The sequence below is a fragment of the Pinus tabuliformis genome, chromosome 6 (genome assembly GCF_031772625.1).
Source record: "Pinus tabuliformis cultivar Carrire ecotype Pingquan chromosome 6, CPIR1, whole genome shotgun sequence".
NCBI classification, from domain to species: Eukaryota; Viridiplantae; Streptophyta; class Pinopsida; order Pinales; family Pinaceae; genus Pinus; species Pinus tabuliformis.
The window spans coordinates 1,669,344,503-1,669,361,430 of record NC_142292.1 but is presented as its reverse complement, the minus strand read 5'-3'; the positions used below and the strand labels follow the sequence as shown (position 1 = coordinate 1,669,361,430).

Sequence of the window (16,928 nt, the reverse complement as noted above, 5' to 3'; positions counted from 1 at the left end):
CAAGATTTAGGATCCAAGCCAGGAAAAAGCCCCACAAGGGGGAAAACCTAATAATCCTCTTCTTCTAGAATTAGATTAAAATGAGATATCCAAAAGCAACACAAAGACCTTAATTCCACAAAGGTTCCAAGTCAACTCTCCTCAGAGTCTCCTCTAGCAAGTCAAAGTCAATGAAAGTCAACATTGGTCAAACTTCCTAAAATATTGTAAAAATCATAGAATTTTTGGTCCTACAATAGAGGTCGAATTTCAGCCATGTAGTTACCTCAAATATTCCACAAAAAATTCACACATGTGAATAGAAACAAGGCAAAAAACTTTATTTTCTCTCTTCTTTGACTTTTTACTCTTCTCCTTAGACTTTGAATTTCTTTCTTTTTGATTAGGTGCAAAAATCTATGTATGATATTATGAAATGAATGGTCTTCCCAGACGTCAAGCTGACTCTTATATATCGCTGTCTAGGAGGGTCGAATAGGTGCACCATAGGCCAACTTGTCCAAAGAGGGCTAACTTGGTCTTTGTGTTGACTCTTTGACTCAAAAATAAATTTCAAATTCTTTTCTTTCAAATTGCCAAATGAGACATAACTCAAATAAAATTTATTTTGACTCATAATAAATTATTTTCTCTTTTTGACTCTTTGAGCATGAAGAACATGCTTCGACACAAAATAAAATATAATAATAATAAATATGTCAATGATAAAATTATATTACGTTATGAAGACAAACACTAGTTACAATTTCAACACTCTAGGGATGTCAAGAAGAGTGACACTTGCACATCTAGTACCTCGCCTGATGATTGAGGTGGAGAAGGAAAAGTAGAAACCCAAAGGTGGAAAATAATTTCCCAAGATAATGGGGTGGTGGATCTTGCCAGCATGGAGAATGAAGTCAACAAAGTCAAGGAGTAAATTACCTTCCTAAGAATAGAAGAATCCAGCAAAAGGGAACCCCTTGAGAAGGAAAACCAATATCTAAGGAGCCAATTACAACAAGCATAAGGATTTTTAAAAGAAAAAGTTGTTCAGATTTCAACAATGGAAACATCATTAGGAACCATGGCACATATTTCATTAGAAGCTACCAATTATAGGCAGCCATCAAAGGCATATTCATTGTTCCTAAAAAATGAATGGTGCAGATTCTAAATTAATCAGATATCCCAAAGAGGGACCATATTGTTGCAATACAATAAACACTTCATAGGACTTTTCATGAAGTGTATCATGGAGGAAAAAGAAAATTTGGTTGAATTATATATGCATAACCTTGTCCTCTCTGATATGCCCGTATGGGACCTCAATCCTTACTTGGGGAATGCACAATTGTTGGCATTAGCCTCTTGCTTAAGACATGACGAGATTAGAGCAGAAGAAATGGAAAGGACCTTTGAAGGGGAGTTGAAGGAGCCATTATGGATCAAACCCATCTCCTTTAGTTCTTTCTCATTCCCATGCCATTCTCACACAAGAACTTGAGGTAGAGACTATTTGGAAGAAAATGAAAGTATAAGCCTGATCCCGATGAAAAATGGAATCCACCCATGGTATTGTAACTCGAGAAGGCTATAAATAAAATACCACACTTTGTAAAAGGATAAACTAGTCCATCTCAATATAGCTATAATAGTTTCCCTTATTTTAATAAAAAGTTTCTTTGTGTTTTATGTGTTTTCTTCTTCTTCTCTATGTTATCAGATAATGGCCCCCAATATTTGATTCAGTGGTATTAGAGTGAGTGATGACTCCACAAAAATCTAGGTTTTATCGGTCATTCTCTTAATCACCTAAGAGACCAATGAAGTAGCCATAATAAATATAAATAATGCAGCCCTGATAAATCCTAGAGGCCCTGTTACAACTATGCTTGGTTTTTTCCCTTTGGGTAGCAGTTCATCGAATCACATCCAATGGCATGGAGGATTTCTTGTCTATATTTGAGTTTTCCATATCTTCTGAGTTTTAATGATAAACCTTCTTGCCCTGTTCTAGTCATCACCATGATATCGTTGCCAATATTATCTATTTACCATGCCCTCCTCATGATTACAATGTTCTAATGTGTGAGATGAAGTAGGATATTTGATGTAGAATAAATTCAACACTATTGCCACGTCTCAAGTTTGAATCCCACGATGGCGAACAATAAGGGGGTTCTATGGATCTTTTTTTCTTCTATTTTTAATGGTTTTGCTAGAGTATTTTGTTCATGTAAATCTAGAGGATGTAGCCTTTCTCTCAGGTGTAAGGGTTCAATATAGGAGGATCTTGCCAACAAGCTCTTGCAGTAAATCGAGAACATGATCAAAACCCTTTCAACGTCACCATCTCAGAGCGGCGTGACCTACAATAAGGAAAGGGTTTTCAAGCTCAGCTTCGTGGGATTCAGACTCGATGAAACAATCTCACATTTCCTTTCTACTCTGTTTGGCTTTGGTTTTATGTTGTTAGCGAGAATCAATAGATTAAGCTTCGTATTCATGCGATATCTATGCACGTATTTATTTATTTAGCTTCAAAGAGAAATGATCATGGGCAAACATTATACAAGAGGTGAAGAACAAAAATTTCCAAGTGCACAAAACCCTCAATCTGTCATTAAAATCATCTCAAATTATTATATTTAAGTGGGTGATTTTGTGTGGAAAATGAAGGTTTCCAGGGCTTTACAATGGCTGACAAGCCAGTATCACCGCACAACATTTACGAGGCCTCCACACAATCTCACAGGGATATGTATACTTTTATCGAATTCAATACACATGGAGATGACTATGATTAGCTCAAGTTTACTGGGCTCACCCATCCCATCAAGTATCATGTTTAGGCATATGGGTCTCATCCTTCAGATGAAAATGATCTCCTTGGTGCTACGGTGAGCTTTAATCTAAACACAGAAGCTGGAAATGAAGGGAAACAAAGGAATAGCCAAGGGAGTATTAGGATGTTGTTACTGCAGGTATGAGTGGGATTAATTTCAAAGAACCTGGGTGTGAGGATGATAACAATGAATATTCCACAAGGGATACCCAGCATGGTTGTTGTAAGTATTATGGGATTCATAACACTGATTTTATTGTTTGTTGCAATGTTCCTTCATGTAGGAAATGGTTTTGCAACTCTAGGGATACTATTTTGGGTTCTCACATTGTTAGTCATATAGTTTGATCAAAACATAAAAAAAGAATTCTACATAAATACAATCCTTTAAGGGAGACTATTATGGAGTGTTACAACTGTAATTGTAGAAGTGTGTTTTTATTGGGATTCATTTCTTCCAAAATAGAAAGTGTTGTTGTTTTTTATGCAGAGAACCTTGCTTAAGTCAGAACACGCTGAAAGATATGAACTAGGATATAAAATAATGGTGCATGTTAATTAATTATATATGCTTTATGTAGTGGCTCATCACCATACCTTAAGAGCAGGAGAAATTGAGTGCATGCCATAAAAGTGCCCAACAAATCAATAAAGTAGAGGAACTTTAGAAAATAAGCCCTAATATGACCCTTGAAGTTCTTGAGAAGGCTGGTGTAGACAATGAATTGCAAATAGTTGCTTTAAAATATGAATATTTGTATCAATATCAAAATATTTTTGCACCATTAGTGAAATTAGAGGTGGACTATGAAAATATGAAGAAAGAGTTGTAGATCAAATACAACATTACTATCCGTTGGGATATTCATCTCAATAAGAAGTGCATAGCATACTTTTTCTTCCTAAAGGAGGATATTGAACTAAATTTGGTACCTGGTGATGAGATGTGTTTGAACTACTATGGGGATGCATCTAAACCTGCCTCGCAGTCTATCAGGAATGTAATTAAACTCACTTCCTAGGAGGATGTTGCACTTAATTGTTGTGCTAGTCAGGGAGTTTCGATTGATCTTGTTCATAATTATAACGTGGACTTTGTTTGGAAGAGCATAAGATTTTATAATATTCAATCAACCATGAAGACATTTTCTATAGATGAGACAAGTGTTAGTGGTTACATATATCACCAGTTGTTGGGACATGAAGTTGAGGTTTAGACTACTCGTAATACTCTACCTCACCAATGTGGGTCCCTAGGGTTACGAGAACTGAATGCATCCCAAGTTAATGTTGTAAAGGGAATCTTACAAAATCCTATGAGCTTAATTGAAGTCCCTCCTAACAAAGGGAAGAATATCACTTTCGCCACTATTGTATATGATTTAGCCAGGCAAGGTCAAGGGATGGTCTTGGTATGTGCTTCAAGTAATGTTTCAGTTGATCAATTTGCTGAGAAAATAAGTGTTACCAAGTTAAAAGTGGTCAGGCCCTGTGTGAAATCATGGGAAGCAGTGAGTTATCCCATCAAAAATTTAACCCTAGATTACCAGGTCAGGCACCTTGACATATCAGAGAAAAGAAAATTATCTCGAGGTCCATTTGCTATTCTATACACTATTAATGTCATAGTTGGCGCACAAGCATTACAACGTATCTCTATTCTTGGAACCTCGGTCATCATGGTTATGGGTCACCCACAAACCAAAGGTTATGGTTCAACCACACAAACCCTTGCCATCGAAGTCCATTTTATAGGCCAAATACTGTCAATATCATGATTAGCCCACAAGCATTACAGGGTTCCTCTCTCCTCGGAGCTTCATTCATCATGATTATGGGTCACCCATAAACCCATTGTTGGCATTATGACATAGGTTTTGCACTATGACACAGGTGTTGTCCTTGATGGCAACTCACTCAAATGACAGATCACAGTTCAGGCTCTCAGAATGAAGGAAAAAGAGATATACACAGGTTCCTCATAACCAAGTTGTCACACGGAATGAGTCGTTCTTGCAGACAAGACCGACCTCCCTAGTCTCTAATGATATCTAGTGACAAGCAAGCCAATCAAATCCTATCTTTCTCTAAGTATGAAATTTATAAACAAAGGCAAACAAGTGTTTTAGGCCTACCTTGGGTCCAATGCAAGTTTGTGGAAGCCTCGCTCCTTTGATCCAAATGAGCTCCCTTGTAGAAAATCTGTAAACACAAACAAGCACACAAATTAAATAGCACCTGAAAAGCCAATATAATGAAGCATACTTATTATGATGATCAAGGAATTCATAAAACAAATCACATAAGACAATTTGTTGAGAAAAATGAATCTGATTGTATTAATTCAAATCAAAGAAGAACTTTACAACCTGTGCCTTGATGTTGTACAAGCTCCTTCCAGGGTCCAACAAGAAGTCTCCTCTACTTTGACAAGTTTCACTCTCTTCCCAATGAAGCCAAAAGGTATGTGATCTCTCCTTTCAAGCTTAACTAGGAAGTCTCAATTCCACCAGCATTTACCCTCAAAAATGTTCAGCTTCCAACCTCCCTAGCAACCAGCCCAATGCCTTAATTTATAGTGCAATGGAGGGAAGTTACTAGGTCCACCTTCAAAGGGATAAAGCCCTCCTTCAAAGGGATAGCGCCTCTGATCAAGGGATTAGCTCCTTCTCTTTTGGGATGCATGAACCACCTAAGAGCGAACCATCCACGTCAAAATTCCTTCTAGAATCATCTAGAATTAACCCAAAGTGAGTTTTTTAGAATAAACTTGCGCCTTTTTGACTTTCACAGGGGTCCGCACCCACTCCTTTAGAGACAAAGCGGGCAGGTCCGCAGGTAATATGAACAGGGGGTGCGACCGCAGGCAACAGTGAGAGAAAGTGCGGAACCAGAACTTTATTGATTTTTAAGGTCTTTCTCTCATTTTCAAAGCTTGATATGAAGAGCTGAGGTTTGTGATAATGTTCTATCTCTTCCAGGATCGTGCTTCCAGGATGATTCACTTCATCCATGTTATGTTCACATACCCTCTCATTTCTTTTCATTAGGACACACATCCTTCCATTTAACATAATCCTAGATCTACTAACCCTAGTAATTTCTCAAACGCCAACTCTTATTTCCTTCCGTGCATTAGCCCCCGGGATGATGTAATCAGGCATGACAATGCCAACTCATAGCCCCTTCAAATCACATCGCACCACTTGTCACCCCTGAGCAGTTGTCATATTTATGTGGAAAATCCCAATGCGCGCAAAAAAGATTTTCCATAATATTATAATTAAGGTGATGTGCTCATCCACTGCAATTTTAGCGGGTCTTCTCCATTCACACATCACCATGCCATGTCACAGTCTCCTATCCACTAGCATTGATGTAGTGATAATATGGTTGAGTGTTAATTTATATGGGATTTGGGGATTCTCTTGTGATTTGATTATATATATACCACTTCACTGTAATGCTCACTATGAAAATGGCCTAATTCCATGGGATTTTAAGAAACTTTTGGGGCTAATATAAAATCAGAATGTTTTCACCTAACCTGCACATACAAAGAACATGATTGAAATCAGAAAAAGCAAAGGGAACAATTGTAGCTGCAATACAAAGCGAATTACATTTTGTTAGAAAATTATATATTACAGAGCAATGGAACACATAAAATATATTGCAGAAATATAAACACAAAAAACACATAAAACAATAGAGACACATATATAGGTGGTTCACCGAATTTGGGCTATGTCCACAGAGAAACATCCAGTCCTTCCCTTTATATTATCCAGCAAAATGAAGAGATACAACCTACAGCAGATCCGTTGTAATTCCCTCTTCACTCTCACACAATCTCCTCTCTCTTTCTCACTCAAAATACAGATCTACATAGACGCAATACAATTCCCTCATATATAGTGAGGGGTTTCCTTCTAGGGAAAAAACCCCTAAATTAAACATAAATCCTACCATCAGATCTCCGCCTAATGAACGGCCCAGATTGACTACGAAATTACAACATTTTACAAGGAAATTTTACATCTATTTTTAGCTTCGGGGGCGCTGCCCCCGATCCCCCGCCAAGGGGGGCTCCTAAAGATTGTTGCCTCTCCCCCCACCCTAGACCCCCCTTGTAGCGAAAATATTACGGGCGGCGTTACCGCCACATTACGAACTAGGGTCCAATGCGGTGATACCTCTGAATAAAGAAGATAATCAAGCTCCACACCCAACCATCTCCCACTTGGATACTGATTATAGAAACTCCATTGTTGCTTCATTTGTTGGACAATTGTTTCTCATCTTCTTCATCATACTTGAAGACCAATTGAAACTGAGTAGAATCCCAATTTCTCCCTGGTTACAACTTTGTTAACATATCTGCAAGATTCTGGCTAGTGTGTATCTTTTCCATCTTCAATTGTCCATCTTCCAACACTGACCGTATGAAATGGTACTTGAGTTGTATATGTTTAGTCTTGGAATGAAATGCAGAGTTCTTTGCAAGACGTATGGAACTCTGGCTGTCACTGTATAACCTGCCCAACTCCTTCTTCTTACCCGATTCATCCAGAAACCTTTGTAACCAAATCATTTCTTGAGTAGCCTCTGTAGCAGTAACATACTCTACTTCGATTGTTGAGAGTGCAACAACACTTTGCAGTTTTGAAACCCAACTGACAGTTGTTCCACCTACAGTAAACACATACCCTGTTGTGCTCCTCCTATTATCTCTATCACCCACCATATCTGCATCAACATATCCTTGTAGAGCAATGTTTGAACCACCAAAGCATAATGCTTGATTTGTGGTACCTCTCAAATACCTGAGAATCCACTTCACCACCATCCAATGTTCTTTTCCTAGATTGTTCATGTACCTGCTTACAACTCCCACTGCATGTGCAATATCAAGCCTTGTGGAGACCATTGCCTACATTAAGCTTCCAACTATTGATGCATATGGAACTTTAGACATATAAGCCATTTCTTCTCGAGTCTTGGGACACACCTCCTCACTTAGTTTGAAATGGCTAGCCAAAGGTATACTAACCCCTTTTGAATTTTGCATATTAAATCTTTTCAACATCTTTTCTATGTACTCACTCTAAGACAATGTTAATTTTTGATTCTTCATGTCTCTAGTTATTCTCATACCAAGGATTTTTTTTGCAACACCCAAATCCTTCATTGCAAATGAGTTCGCTAGTTTTCTTTTGAGCAAATTTATTTCCTACATGTTAGAACCTTCAACAAGCATGCCATCTACATACAATAACAATATAATATAGTTGCCATCATTTTGCCTTTTGAGATAAACACAATGATCAGAGTGACATCTAGTATAACCTTGTTCAGACATATACCTATCAAATTTTAGATACCATTGCCTTGGAGCCTGTTTTAAGCCATACAAGCTCATCTTCAACTTGCACACTAGTTTCTCCTTCCCTTTTACCTCATATCCTTGTGGCTGCTGCATATATATCTGATGCAGGAGCATCCAAGCACCCTTCATTAAAATCAGAATCCAAAGCTATGAAAGAGGAAACGTGGACAATCTTTGTAAATCAAGGCAAATTCTGTTTAAACAGAGGTAAATTGATGGAATTGATAAGGCTTGATTTAATGTAATTATTTGCCATGTATGCGTATAGAGAGATTTAGGGGATTTGATTGAGCAATTGTGGGAGAAACTCATGGATCTTAAACGATCCCTCCCTTTGTAATTTCCTAGTTAAGAGAGTCTGTGTTGTGTGAGAGAAGGGGGAAGATACAATGTAGTCGCAGGGCGATTTGTGATTCAGGTCATGAGGCCTTAGCCTGTAATCTAGTTCTGTATATAATTGAAATATGTTTGTTATGTGGATTTCGTGTGTCTGTGTATTGTTTACATATACGTTCTTTACTGTAAGTTGAATATTTGTGTGTGCGATTGTAAAGGACGAAGTTCCTATGAACTTTGCCTTAGATAAAGTAAGGCAGATCTGTGTTGTAATGTGAATTCCATCAATCAGCGAACAAGAGAGAGCAGTTGGATTTCAAAATAGATCAATGGATGAGAGATGTTCAATCGAAGCTGGAGTTGATTGAACAACCCAGCGAAAATCGTCGGATCGTCTAGCTCGACGGATAATATTGGTGGAATGAAAGAACCCTGACAAAAAACATGAAACCCTGGAGGAACCATCATAATCATCCGATCAGACAGACCCAGCAGATCCAACAGATCTAACGGTCATCGTGTGGTAACAAGCACTGAAGTTTAATTCTAAAAGCGGACCCAAGAAAATAATTTAAAGGATTTTAAGGTTTCGAAGGATCGAATCGTCCGTTGAATGGCGATCGGACGCATATCGCGTCGGGAAATGCACGGGACTTAATTCGTAAAATGGATGCGATGAGGGTTTATACAACTGGATTAAAACCTCGTTGGGTTCCGGCAATCAAGACCATTAGTTGGTTGATTGATTGGACGGTAATCACGCATGAACATGTGCGTGGGTTAACATTTCTGGCAGACCCGATATGTTATCAAAGAGGATTAACTTTTATTTGGGTTCCGTCCAAAAACATTCAAAGAAGGCCGACGGTGATTGGTCGGGTTTATTGTGAAATCTGCCTATTAAAAAGCTTCTGATATATACGTGGGCCCATAACCCACAGATCCACGCACGAGAATTATGTAAAGATACAGCTTTGTTCCGTAAAAGCGGCTTAGATGTCATCATTTTTTGTATCAAAGCAGAAGAAGATTCTGCGTGCAAAAGGAGGTATAGTCATGTTGAATATTGGTGAGTTTATGGTCTTATTCTTGTCATATAGATAGCGGCAAAAGAAGGTGAGAAGATTGCAGAAACCTAGAGCAAGGAGTGCTCATATGGTTCCAAACAAGAGAGAACCAGAGAGATGTCGAAAGACTAAGCTCAGAGGAGAGAAGCTTGGTGAGGTATCGTGTAGCAGGGAGGACCTGTTACTGCAGAGGTTTTGTTGCAGCTCACAGAAAGATCATAAAGGAAATTCCATAGAGGATGTGGGTAGAATTACTAAGGGAAGGAGAAGCATATGACCAGGAGGTCATAAATTTTTGTACCTTGGGAGTCTGATGCAGGAGCATCCGAGCACCCTTCATTAAAATCGGAATCCAAAGCTGTGAAAGAGGAAATGTGGACAATCTTTGTAAACTGGGGCAAATTCTGTTTAAACATAGCTAAATTGATGGAATTGATAAGGCTTGATTTAATGTAATTATCTGCCATGTATGTGTATAGAGATATTTAGGGGATTTGATTAAGTGATTGTGGGAGAAACTCATGGATCTTAAACGATCCCTCCTTTTGTAATTTCCTAGTTAAGAGAGTCAGTGTTGTGTGAGAGAGGGGGAAGATACAATATAGTTGCAGGGCGATTTGTGATTCGGGCCGTGAGGCCTTAGCTTATAATCTAGTTCTGTATATAATTGAAATATGTTTGTTATGTGGATTTCATGTGTCTGCGTATTGTTTACATATACGTTCTTTACTGTAAGTTGAATATTTGTGTGTGCAAGTGTAAAGGATGAAGTTCCTATGAAATTCGCCTTAGATAAAGTAAGGCAGATCTGTGTTGTAATGCGAATTCCATCGATCAGCGAACGAGAGAGCATCGTTGGATTTTAGAATAGATCAATGGATGAGAGGTGTTTAATCGAAGCTAGAGTCGATTGAACAACCCAACGGAAACCATTAGATCGTTTAGATCGACATATAATATTGGCAGAACGAGAGAACCCTGAAAAAAATCGTGAGAACCTGGAGGAACCATCATAGCCATCCGATCAGACAGACCCAATAGATCCAACAAATCTAACGGTCATCGCGTGGTAACAAGCAATGAAGTTTAATTCTAAAAACGGACCCGAGAAAATATTTTAAAGGAGTTTAAGGTTTCGAAGGATCAGACCGTCCTTTGAATGGCGATCGAACGCATATCGCGTCGGTAAATGCATGGGACTTAATTCGGAAAATGGACCCGATAAGGGTTATAACAACGGGATTAAAACCTCGTTGGGTTCCGGCAATCAAGACCGTTCATTGGTTGATTGATCGGATGGTAATCGCGCGCGAACATGTGTGTGGGTTAACATTTCTGGCAAACCCGATATGTTATCAAAGAAGGTTAACTTTTATTTGGGTTTCAGCCATAAACGTTTAAAGGCCAACGGTGATTGGTCAGGTTTATTGTGAAATCCGCCTATTAAAAAGCTTCTGATATATACGTGGGCCCATAACCCACAGGTCCACGCATGAGAATTATGTAAAGATACAGCTGTGTTGCATAAAAGCGGCTTAGTTGACATCATTTTTGGTATCAAAGCAGAAGAATATTCTGTGTGCAAAAGGAGGTACGGTCATGTTGAAGATTGGTGAGTTTATGGTCTTACTCTTGTCGTACAGATAGTGGCAAAAGAAGGTGAGAAGATTGCAACAACCTAGAGCAAGGAGTGCTCATATGGTTCCAAAGAAGAGAGAACCAGAGAGATGTCGAAAGACTAAGCTTAGAGGAGAGAAGCTTGGTGAGGTATCGTGTCGCAATGAGGACCTGTTACTGTAGAGGTTTTGTTGCAACTCACAGAAAGATCATAAAGGAAATTCCACAAAAGGATGTGGCTAGAATTGCTAAGGGATGGAGAAGCATATGACCAGGAGGTCATAAATTTTTGTACCTTGGGAGTCTGATGCAGGTTCATTCGAGCACCCTTCATTAAAATTGGAATCCAAAGCTGTGAAAGAGGAAACGTAGACAATCTTTGTAAACCGAGGCAAATTTTGTTTAAACATAGCCAAATTGATGGAATTGATAAGGCTTGATTTAATGTAATTATCTTCCATGTATGCATATAAAGAGATTTAGGGGATTTGATTAAGCGATTGTGGGAGAAACTCATGGATCTTAAACGATCCCTCCCTTTGTAATTTCCTAGTTAAGAGAGTTTGTGTTGTGTGAGAGAGGGGGGAAGATAAATGTAGTTGCAGGGCGATTTGTGATTCGGGTCGTGAGGCCTTAGCCTGTAATATAGTTCTGTATATAATTGAAATATGTTTGTTATGTGGATTTTGTGTGTCTGCATATTGTTTACATATACGTTCTTTACTGTAAGTTGAATATTTGTGTGTGCGAGTGTAAAGGACGAGGTTCCTATGAACTTCGCCTTAGATAAAGTAAGGCAGATCTGTGTTGTAATGTGAACTCCATCAATCAACGAACGAGAGAGAGCCGTTCGATTTCAGAATAGATCAACAGATGAGAGGTGTTCAATCGAAGCTAGAGTCGGTTGAACAACCCAGCGGAAACCATCGGATCGTCTAGATCAACAGATAATATTGGCGAAACGAGAGAACCTTGACAAAAATCGTGAGAACCTAGAGGAACCATCATAGTCGTTCGATCGGACAGACCTAGCAGATCCAACAGATCTAACGGTCAGTGCGTGGTAACAAGCACTGAGGTTTAATTCTAAAAACAAACCCAAGAAAATCATTTAAAGGAGTCTAAGGTTCTGAAGGATCGAACCGTTCGTTGAATGGCGATCAGACGCATATCGCGTCGGGAAATGCATGAGAATTAATTCAGAAAATGGACGCGATGAGTGTTTATACAACAGGATTAAAACATCATTGGGTTCCGACAATCAAGACAGTTCGTTGGTTGATTGATCGGACGGTAATCGCGTGTGAACATATGCGTGGGTTAACGTTTCTGGCGGACCGATATGTTATCAAAGAGGGTTAACTTTTATTTGGGTTCCGGCCATAAACATTCAAAGAAGGGCAATGGTGATTGATCGGGTTTATTGTGAAATCCGCCTATTAAAAAGCTTCTGATATATATCTGGGCGCATAACCCACAGGTCCACGCACAAGAATTATGTAAAGATACATCTTTGTTGCGTAAAAGCGGCTTAGCTGTCATCAATATCTCTTCCTCCAAATCTCCATGGAGAAAGGTTGTCTTTACATCTAACTGCTCAAGATGAAAATCTTCAACTGCTACTAGACTTAAAATAGTTCTGATTGAAGTCATTTTAACAACAGGAGAAAATATCTCATCAAAGTCTATACCTTTTTTATGTGCAAACCCCTTCACCACAAGTCTAGCTTTATACCTTTTTTTGCCTCCATCTTCTTCATTCAACCTGTAAACCGATTTATTCTGCAATGTTGTTTTACCTGCAGGCAACCTGACTAAGTCCCAAGTTTGGTTATGTGCTAAAGAGTCCATCTCTTCTTTCATGGCTTGCTCCCACTTCTTCCTGGCTTCTACCTGCACTACTTCTTCATAACATTTTGGTTCACCAGAATCAATCAATAATACATAATATAATGAAGGAGAGTATTGTTTAGGGGGTCTACTTATCCTGGTAGATCTTCTAACACCACTTTCAGGTGTTTGAGGTGCTTGTTGTTGTTGTAGTTGTTGTTGTTGTTCTGGCTGTTGATCATTATGATTTTCAGGCACCATCACTTTTTCTGTGACCTCATCAAGCACTGTGTATTCTCTGTTTTTTTTTCCTGTTTCTTTTCCTTGCAGCTCATCCTTATACAAAACCTTTTCATTGAATATGACATCTTTTCTCCTAATGATTTTGTGTTTTTCATAATCATAAAAGAGATAACCAAAATCATTAACACCATATCCAATAAAGGTACATTTCTTTGATTTTGCCTCAAGCTTTGTTCTATTTTCTTTATTAATGTGGACAAAGGCTTCATAACCAAATGTCTTTAAAAATGAGTAGTTTACCTTTTTACCTATCCATGCCTCCTTTAGAATCCCCACTTGGTTGGGAGATGGATGTATGTATGAGTCATTGGTGATAGGAAGGTCATTTATGATGTATGTATAGAGTCATGTTCTTCTTTTAGAACATCTTTTTGCAGACCTTGCTTATATTCAGGGGGAGCATGGAGCTCAATCAACACACTTCAGCATATCAGAGAAATCCGCATGAACTCAGGGGGAGCATAACCCTTTGCCCTTGATGACAAAGGGGGAGAGTGACTTGGGGTTGCCATCAAGTCCAAAGGGGGAGATTTTTGGCATTATGACACAGATTTGGCTCTATGACACAGGTGTTGTCCTTGATGGCAACTCACTCAGATGACAGATCACAGTTCAGACTCACAGATTGAAGAAAGAGAGGTATACGCAGGTTCCCCATTGACCAAGCCGCGTGTACACACGGGTTAGCAGACCAAAAGGAGTGTATAGCGTACACACACACTTTCACAGAAGGAAAGGCGCGTACATGTTGGAAAACTAAGTTTTGGTCCGTGGTATTTGGTCCATGGTATTTTGATCCATGGTATTGGTCCAAGGTATCTGGTCTGAAGTGTTGACCCCAGGTATTTGGTCCAAGGTATTGGTCCTAAGTGGTTTTGGTCCATGGTATTGAGTAAGGCCTAAGATTATAAAAGGAGGAGAAGATCATTAGGCAAAGGCACTCAAGTATTGAATATCTAATGAAGAGCAAGATCTAGAATACAAGTTATTGGGTTATGGTGCATAGCTAGATCTGAATCAAGGATGAACCTTAGCGCTTGATGAAGGATAAGATCTAATGATGGGTCAAGATCTTAAGGCTTGAAGTGAAGTATCTTTGTGTGGTTTTGATCTTTTATCTGAATAACTGGTGCATGTTGTAGACTGTAAATATGATGATCTGGGTATAACTGAAGTCTGGAATTATTGTAAATATTAAATCATCATTTATAGATCTGTACGCAGGTTCACTTTAGAAAAGGCGCGTATACACGCTAGTTCTGCATATCAAAATAACGTATACATCTTAAATTTGATTTGCAGATCTGTACGCAGGTTTTCCTTGAGAAAAGTGTGTATGCATGCAGGTTCGACACATTGAAGTAGCGTATACCTCATAAAATATGCTTTAGCTACTTCTGGTTGTTGTTGCAGTGTTCTGGGTTCTGGTTACTGTATTCTGGTTACAACATTCTGAAAAGTGATTGATTGATTCAGTTGTGGTTGGTGCAAAGGAGATTGGTTGATGCAGATGTATTTGATGTTTGAATGATGTTATTGATGGATCCAGTCTGAAAATTTATGAAACGTGGTCCCTGGAAGAAAGTAGAAGGTTGCAGCCTTTTGTAGGTCGGCACCTACGTACTAGTAAACATATCAATTAGTACAAGAGCTAGGGGGTTGTAGCTCCCTTCCAGGAGAAGCTAGAGAACGAGAGAAGCTTGTAGCCTTCTGTAGGTAGAAGCCTACGTACTAGTATAAGACTGCACCAGTACAAAAATTGTAAAAAGAAGTTTCTTATTAAAAAGAAGATAGAGACGATTGCAGCAGGTGGTTTTCACCCACATTGGGTTTCCACCTTATATCTTGTGTTCATGTCTGTGATTTTCTGTTCTGTTTTTGCTGCACCTGGTTATTGTTTATATGGTTCTGATGCACTGATTAAAGATCAACATATGATGAATTAACTGAATCATAAGTTTGCAGGATATACGCTAGTTGCCTTAAATACAGTTGCGTATACACGCAAGTTCCATTAACTGAAGTAGCGTATATGAATCTGTTTATGGAATTGAAATATTATTGACTTGCTAATACTGATTCACCTCCTCCCCCCCTCAGTATTATTTCCAACACAGTATCTACAGCATCTGCCCAAAATTCTAAAGGCAATCCTGCATGCAATCTCATGCACCTTGCACACTCCATGATTGTCCCGTTCATCCTTTCTGACACACCATTTTCTTGTGGTGTTCCTGGAACTATATTCTCTCTGTGAATTCCATTCTTTGAACAGCACCTATCAAACTCTTTGTTGTGATATTCACCTCCATTGTCTCATCTGAGACACTTCAACCTTTTTCCTGTCTCATTTTCAACCAAAGCTTTCCATTTCTTGAAAGTATCAAATACATCAAATTTATTTCGAATATAATAAATCCAGGTTTTTCTGGTTTCATCATCAATAAAAGTAACATAATAACGAGAGCCACCGAGAGATGTTTTTCTATTAATGAAATGAAGTGTTTTTCAGCTGCATCTTTGTGTTTATGATTATATCTGTAAGTTGTAGCATTCCTATTTAAGTTCTGATCAGATACCTGAATAGGTCTCCATACATCTGTATGAACAAGCTCTAATTTTTCGATCCTCTTTTCTTTCCCAACTCTGAGGAATTTAACTCTCTTCTGTTTTCCATAAACACAATTTTCACATAATTTTAAATCAACATGCTTCAAACCTAGCAACAAATTTCTTGAGTGAAGAATATGCATCCCCTTCTCACTCATGTGCCAAGGCCTATAATGCCACAATGTTGTATCTTCTCCTGTAGAGTTTAAAGCATTAACAGAATTAGAAATACCATTGCATAAATACAATGTACCAACCTTTTCTCCTTTTGCTATTACCAGGATCCTTTAGTGACCTTCCATGTTTTATCTGTAAAGGTAGTCACACAACATTCACCTCCCAACTGCCCTGTTGAAATTAGATTTTTCTTCAAATCTGGAACATGCCTTACCTCCTTCAATAGCCATTGATTTCCATTCTGCTGTTTTATGAAAATTGTACCCATTCTAATGATTTTACAGGGTTTATCATCACCCAATCTAACCTGTCCAAAATCTCCTTGAACATAATCATGTAAATGTTTCCTATCAAATGTGGCATGGAATGAGGCCCCTGAATCTACCACCCAGGCATCAATAACATTTTCTATTGAAAGAATCAAAGCATCTTGCAACACATCACCTGTCACATTCGCTTCATGATTGTTTTCTTGTTGCGTGTCTCCTTCTTTTCCCTTCTGAGACTTGCAGTCTTTCTTCAGGTGTCCTTTCTTCCCACATTTCCAACACACTATCCCCGATCTGGACTTGGATATGCCTTTCCTTGATTACTCCGATATCCTGAGCTCTTACCTCTTTCCATTTTTCTTCCCTAGTCTTTGCAGTCAAAGCATTACCTGATGTCTCACTGGAGCTTTTTTGTCGCATTTCCTCGCTAAGGATTGCACGGACAACATCATCAAACTTTAAAGTACTAGATCCAGAGACAGAGTTACTAATGGCCATAACTA

General features: G+C 38.6%; 1 pseudogene; it reads left to right on the top strand.

Annotated features, from left to right (window-relative positions):
- The first annotated feature begins 2,678 nt into the window (after positions 1-2,678).
- Positions 2,679-4,605, top strand: LOC149265363 (regulator of nonsense transcripts 1 homolog pseudogene; annotated as a pseudogene).
- Positions 4,606-16,928: the final 12,323 nt, after the last annotated feature.